Here is a 7,017-nt window from a genome sequence, read left to right on the forward strand (position 1 = left end):
TCACTGTTTATAAAGACAAACAACAGTAAGGCCCCCAAACAAACTGGAAATCTAAAGCATAAAGCATAGTCCATTGTTATTCATTTATTTACTTACTTATTATTTTTTCTTTCTTTCTTTCTTTCTTTCTTTCTTTCTTTCTTTTTTTTTGCTTTTACTCTTTTCTCATTGGAAATATATATATTTTTTATTGGAGTTCAATTTGCCAACATACAGCATAACACCCAGTGCTCATCCCATCAAGTGCCCCCTCAGTGCCCATCACCCAGTCACCCCCACCCCCGCCCACTTTTTCTTTTTTTAAAAAATTTTACCTAAAGTCCAGTTAAAAAATATGCAATGCTTCATAAATATGCTTGTCATCCTTGCATGGGACCCATGCTGATTTCCTCTGTATCAGTCCAATTTTAGTTTATGTGCTGCCAAAGCGATCACAGGCCAGCTTTAAACATCGGCAAATAGATACTTCTAAACTACACCTTGGCACTTCAATACTTCTGTACTGAGGTCCATTTTAACATGCAATTTGTGACAGCAGAATAATGGGAATGGTCAGTTTACTGTGTTATACTGATGACAGAATTTGCCAGTGATTTTCCTCTGCTATTGTTACTGGTGCTCTCCACAAATGGAGAATCTTATAATTACAAAAACTGCCGAATGTAGGTTCTCAAGACATTTCAGCCTATTTAATATCACCTGATTTAGAGAAGAGATCCTGTGAGCCTGGGGGTGAATCCTTGTGCAGTCCTGTGTTGCTGAAAAGGGAATGTCCCACTGTACCCAGGAGTAGAGCACGTGGGCACCCTGGCCAGGATCGTTCAGAGGCCTCCAAGGTCAACCCAACAGTCCCAGATGAGGGTGGGAACCATGAACTTGTGGAGCTCCACCCATCTCTATAGCTGAGAGGTTTATTTTCCCCAGTAGCACTTTTCAGAACTAGGAGGTGAGGTGCAAAGAGCTGATGATGTTTTTTGTAGATATGGTTCAACAGAATGAGGTCCGCTGCAGTGGATAGGGGGTCTGGACTGGGTAGAAAAAGTGGGGAGTGTGTGATAGATCATAGGATCAAGGCTAGAGCAGCAAAGCCATTAAGGAGATCCACTGGGATAACACAGTCCTCCCTCCTCTTGTCTCCTGCCCCCTCATGATGATAGCTGTCATCATACAGCATTTCATCTCAAACAGTGTCAGTCTGGGGCCAAATGTGGTTCAATTTGCAGAACTCTGTTTTGCAGAAAGTTTTTTTAATTTCTAAAAACATTTTATATAAAAAATTCAGGGAAATTAGTTATATAGAGGGAATTCGGTATGGATTAGGACAAATCTTGTTATAATTTCTTGGATGTATGCTCCCAGAAACTATACTAAATCTGAAAGTCTCAAAAAAAATCAGACTTTATATTAAAACATCCCACCCAGGATGCCTGGGTGGCTCAGTGGTTGAGTGTCTGCTTTTCGCTCAGGGCATGATCCTAGAGGCCTGGGTTCGAGTCCCACATCAGGCTTTCTGCATGGAGCTTGCTTCTCCTTCTGCCTATGTCTCTGTCTCTCTCTCTTTCTTTCTATCTCTCTGTGTGTCTCTCATGATTAAATAAATAAAATCTTTAAAAATAATAATAAAACATCCCACCCAAAAAGATAAGACTTTTCATAACCTATTTTTCAAATAGACCCCATTCCAATTCTATTAAAAGTATAGAGTAACTCATTTATTTTGCTTTATTCTATTTCTAGTATTTCATAATGCTAAGGATGAAATTTCACTCACTACAGGTTATTCTTATCTGCATTTTTCATCCTTAAATTAATACATTGATTCGTCCTTAAGTTAATACACGAAGATAATATTCTTAGAACTTATGAATCTGTTCTCTGCCCTTTTCCAGATTTTATTTGATGTTGGCTTATGGTCTTGCCACAGTTTGCCACAGGAAAGGATTCCTTTTGTTTCCTTCTGAGTATTCAATATCTTTGGTACCCAGTGAGGAATTGCCAGTATAATCCTTGTATCATTAATGAAAATAAGACTGCTTTGCAGTTTTAATTTTCCCATATGTTGCTGGTAATGAGTGAAATAAATCATTACATACTGCATTACATAATCAGTGTAATGGGTTGAATTGTGTCCCCCCAAAAAGATATGTTCAAGTCCTAATCCCAGGTATCTGTGAATGTGACCTTATTTATAAAGAGGGTCTTTAGAGATGTAATCCACTTAAGATAATGTCCTCCTGGATTAGGGTAGGCCCTGAAGCCAATGACTGGTGCTGTTTTTGTTTTTAAAGATTTATTTATTTATTTGAGAGAGAGAGAGAATGCGTGTAAGTGAGCATGAGGAAATGGGCAGGGGAGAGAGAAACCCAAGCAGACTGCATGCTGAGCGTAGAGCCTGGCTTGGAGCTCTATCCCACAATCCTGAGATCATTACTTGAGCTAAAACCAAGAATCGGACATGTAACTGACCACACCATCCAGGCACCCCTGACTAGTGTTTTCACAAGAGAAAGGAGAGGCAGATCTGGATATGACACACAGAGGGACACATACACAGGCCGTGTGACAATGGAGGCAAAGGCTGGGGTGATGCAGTGACAAGTCAAGGAATGCCAGTGACTTGCCACCACCAAAGGCTAGGAAAAAGACATGGAATGGATTTTCAAGCTTCCACAAGGAACTAATCCCATCAACACCTTGATATTAGACTTCTGGCTCTTGAACTAGAAGAGAATACATTTCTTTTGTTTTAAGCCACGTAGTTTGTGATAACATGTTATGGCCGCCCTAGGAAATGCATATATGCTGTATGGGCAAATATGTAAAATAACTATAGTTGAGATTCTTTTCTGGCAAAAGAAGAGTCAACATGAGCCAAGACTTCCCATATCTCCAGAAACAGAAGTGAGAAACTCCCACTGGGGTACCTGGAGAATTCCTTTTGATTATTAGATATTTGAAGACATTGACATACCTTTCCTCGTGGTATACTTTTAATTTACCCTCATCATTACCTAAAGTTATTAATAACTTGAAATAATTATGTTGCAAGTTGGAAGTCAGGGACCTGGGTGGCTCAGCAGTTGAGTATATCTGCCTTCAGCCCAGGGCATGATCCTGGAGTGCCAGGATCAAGTCCCATATCAGGCTCCTTGCATGGAGCCTGTTTCTCCCTCTGCCTATGTCTCTGCCTCTCTCTCTCTGTGTCTCTTATGAATAGATAAATAAAATCTTTTTTAAGTAAAGAAAGTTGAAAGTCAGAATTGTTGGCTGGAGAATTTGAGGTTTCATAGGAAAAACTCAACTCACAATGGAGTTTGTAACATTACCATCTTCAGTTGCTTCCAGATTAATTTCTATTATGAATAGGAATTGGTTTTTCTATTAAAAATGAACATGTCACACAGGCATCAATATGGTTGTATTAGGAATGTTAAAGGTACACACACTCAGAGGAAAAAAAACCCCACAGTGTATAGATACTAAAACCTTAATACAACTGGGAGATTGCAATTTTCTACTTTTATTTATTTTTAATTTTAAAAATTTTTAAAAACATTTTATGTATTTATATATTCACGAGAGACACAGATTGAGAGAGAGAGAGAGGCAGAGACACAGGCAGAGGGAGCAGCAGGCTCCCTGAGGGGAGCCTTGATCCCCGGACAACAGGATCACTCCCTGAGCCAAAGGCAGCCGCTCAACCATTGAGCCATTCAGGTGTCCCCATGATTTTCTACTTTTCGGATGTACAAACTTCCTACTTTTTCTACAATGGGTATGAATTGCTTGTAAAATAAAAAAATTAATAAGGAGTTTGCTTAGTGCATAGCATAAAATTTACATTTTTCTTAAGACACATGTTTCCCTGATCTGTGCCAGGAGAATTAAGGCAATGGACCTCTAGTCTCCTTGTCTTGAATTTTTTTTCCTGTACACACACACACGCACACACACACACACACACGCACACACACATCCAACTAATAGAGGAGTGTTAGCTTTATCAGCAATGAGATGTAAAGGAGACATAAATCATGGATGTATCTGACATTTAACCAATTTAGATTCCTTTCACACCACTTTCAATTTCAAGTGTGTCCTTTGATTCTCCATTTAGAGAAAACAACCCCATCTGCTGATCAGAGAATCTCCAACCAAGCCTAACCCATCCCCACAGCTCTTGGAAGCCTGCTTGGTCATGATAGAGTAAAATGTGGCTATGCAGCACACAGCTCAAGGGGTCACCTGTGGCAGCCCTGAGACTCACTCTGTTTTCTGGAAACACTCGGCATTTTATGGAGGCTTCAGCATTAAAAAATTTAAGAATGCCCTATTTTTATGGCATTACCAGTTTTTAAAAGCCAGTAATATTTCTAGGCCTCCCACTAATTTAAGGGCAAACAATATAACTAAAATAGCCTACAAGGCCCTACACGATCCAGGCCTACCTTGCCCGGTTCTCCCTTATTCTCCACACACCACCCTCGAGTGTGCCATGACCTTTCCTGCCACAAGCTGTTTGCATATACTGTTCCCTCTGCCTGGAATTCTCTTCCTCTCTACCTCTTTACCTAAATAATCCAACTCATGCCTCAGTTTTATTCTTTTTTAAGATTTTATTTATTTATTCATGACAAAGAGAGAGAGAGAGAGAGAGGCAGAGACACAGGCAGAGGGAGAAGCAGGCCCCATGCAGGGAGCCCCACGTGGGACTCAATCACGGATCTCCAGGATTACATCCTGGGCTGAGGCTGCGCTAAACTGCTGGGCCACCGGAGCTGCCCCCATACCTCAGTTTTCATCTGGATTTTTGTTTCTTCAGAGTCACCTCCCTTTCCCCTCCAGACTACGTCAACCGCACACAACATAATACTCCTCTCCTTCCTAGCACTATCCAAGGATGAAATTTCCTATGAATTAGTATGACTATTTTATTGATACCTATCACATTCTCCAGAATGTAAGTTCTATGAGGACAGAGGTGAAGCTGGTTTTTTTGTTGTGTTTTTTTGTTCACCGTAGAATCCTCAGCACTTGGACACTGCCTGGCGCATGTTTAGGCTCTAAATAAATACTTAATTGAACAAATATGTGGATAAATGAATTGGAAATACAAACCTTAAAAATTCTTCAAAGCCCCCAGTTCCTAAGAACGTCTCCTTCCAAGTCCATGAGACACGAAACTACGCACTCGCTCAAATACAGATGGAAGGAGAGCTTTAAAAGTGGTGGAGTTTTCGTGGTTATCCATAAACCAATGTTTAACCATGGTGAGCTCCATCACTCCTTTTGCAGTACACCACCAGTAGTTCTCTCATGTATCCAGTTCCCAGCAAGAAATTTCTACAATTTCTTCTTTCTATGTGCATGATGTCTTACATTGCATTATTCAGTAGTTACAATAAGGGTATATTCATGATAGGAAGGTAGAGTCCTCCATCCCTAGGTTATAGATGTGTTTTGTTTTGTTTTTTATTTTGTTTTGTTTTACCTGCCAGCTATTCTCCGATATCCTGACCAAGCCTCCCAGGATGGTGCCTTTCCAGCCTCACCTAGCACACACGGTTTCTAGACTCAGCCCTGCCACTCAGTAAAACTTCACATGAAATTTTGATTGCTTCCCAGGCATAACAAGGGCCAGAAACTGAGACCAGTGGCAGAGTTTCATTCTCTCTCCATTCCTTACCAATGGTAAAGCCAAGTATTCCTGAAATCCTTCCTCCCTCTGCCTGGAGGTGGGATTCTTCAACTGCTTGGACGGTCCATTGAGGCTCACATCGATGCTTGACCATGTTGCTGAGTTCCAAAGGTTTTGCTCAGACCTCCAGCCAAGCCCCTGCTGTCACCACTGGATAATCACTCTAGAGGAGGGGAAAATGTTCTCTCCTCTCCTTTTGTTTAACTCAAGGCAGGAATAAAGGCCCTGGTGACAGCCAAACACAATATTCTTATGCCTCCTTTGGAACCCAGATGGGTTAAGGGGCTGCCTATTTTTTTTTAGAGAAATATAAAGAGAAAAATGTGTGATTTCAGGAAGAAGAGGGGCTCTTACCCGGCTGTTTAATGGTGTTACGCATTCTCTCTTCTTGCAAGCAGACCAGTCCTTTCATAGAAGAGGCCTTCAGGTATCCTGCTTGAGGTATTTCCAGTCTACTTACTACATGTACTTCCTCCAAGAAGGAAACATCATCATACCCTAGTGTCAGGGCCTCAGGCACACGAGGGCCATGTCTCTAAAGGCCTCCCTAGAAATAGAGCCAACTAGACTTCCAGCGATGTTGCTCCTTTACAATTTTGTGCTCCTTTTAATTAGGCCCACTCAGCGGCTTGTTATGGTCTGATTCTCTGAAGGCCACTCATGGCTGCCACCTCCAAGCCATCAGTGCCCAAAACTGTGAGGAGGAAGCCCTAAGTTTGCCCTCTTCCTTCCCTGGCCACTCCCCATCACAGCTACTTAATTCCTCGTTACCAAACTCATGATTCTGAAGAAATTAGCTTGAGAAGGCAGGATTGTGGTGGCACTTTAGGCATCGAGTGTGGTGTAGGGAACGGACGAGGCCCAGGCCTTTCTTTGCTTCTGGAAGCTCTCTGCACACCTTGTTTACCTGTAATGCGTGGCTCTTTATCTTTTCCTTTTTAACAATTTTTTATTTTTAATTTTTTTAAAGATCTGATTGGCTTTATTTTCATGATTCACCTAACAAATGGTAGGGTGCTCCCAACACTTGGCCCTTTTCATACCTCTTCCCTGGGGGCAAGCGAGCTTGACAAGAAAATTATGAAAATGGAGCATCGCCCATGGATGTTTTAGAAATGAAGTGGGAAGCCCTTCAATCACTGGCCTTCCAAAAACCTAGGGATTTGCCTCTCCCTGTTTTAAGGGGATATTCTGTGTTTGGAAGTCTGATCAGGTTGCAATCTGCAAAATCGCAGCCCTCGAGAGAGCTCCCTATTCGATATGCATCCAAAGAGACATGAGTATATTATTTCTTCCAAAGTCAGCTGCAATTGAAGCTC

At 41.4% G+C, this 7,017-nt stretch overlaps 1 non-coding gene across 1 annotated transcript; it reads right to left on the minus strand.

The window, feature by feature from the left end:
• Positions 1–328: 328 nt before the first annotated feature.
• Positions 329–435, minus strand: LOC112915899 (U6 spliceosomal RNA). Its single transcript, XR_003234187.1, has one exon. It is a non-coding gene; the product is annotated as a U6 spliceosomal RNA (small nuclear RNA).
• Between the last annotated feature and the right edge of the window lie 6,582 nt (positions 436–7,017).

Source organism: Vulpes vulpes, chromosome 7 (genome assembly GCF_048418805.1).
Source record: "Vulpes vulpes isolate BD-2025 chromosome 7, VulVul3, whole genome shotgun sequence".
In the NCBI taxonomy this organism is placed as follows: domain Eukaryota; kingdom Metazoa; phylum Chordata; class Mammalia; order Carnivora; family Canidae; genus Vulpes; species Vulpes vulpes.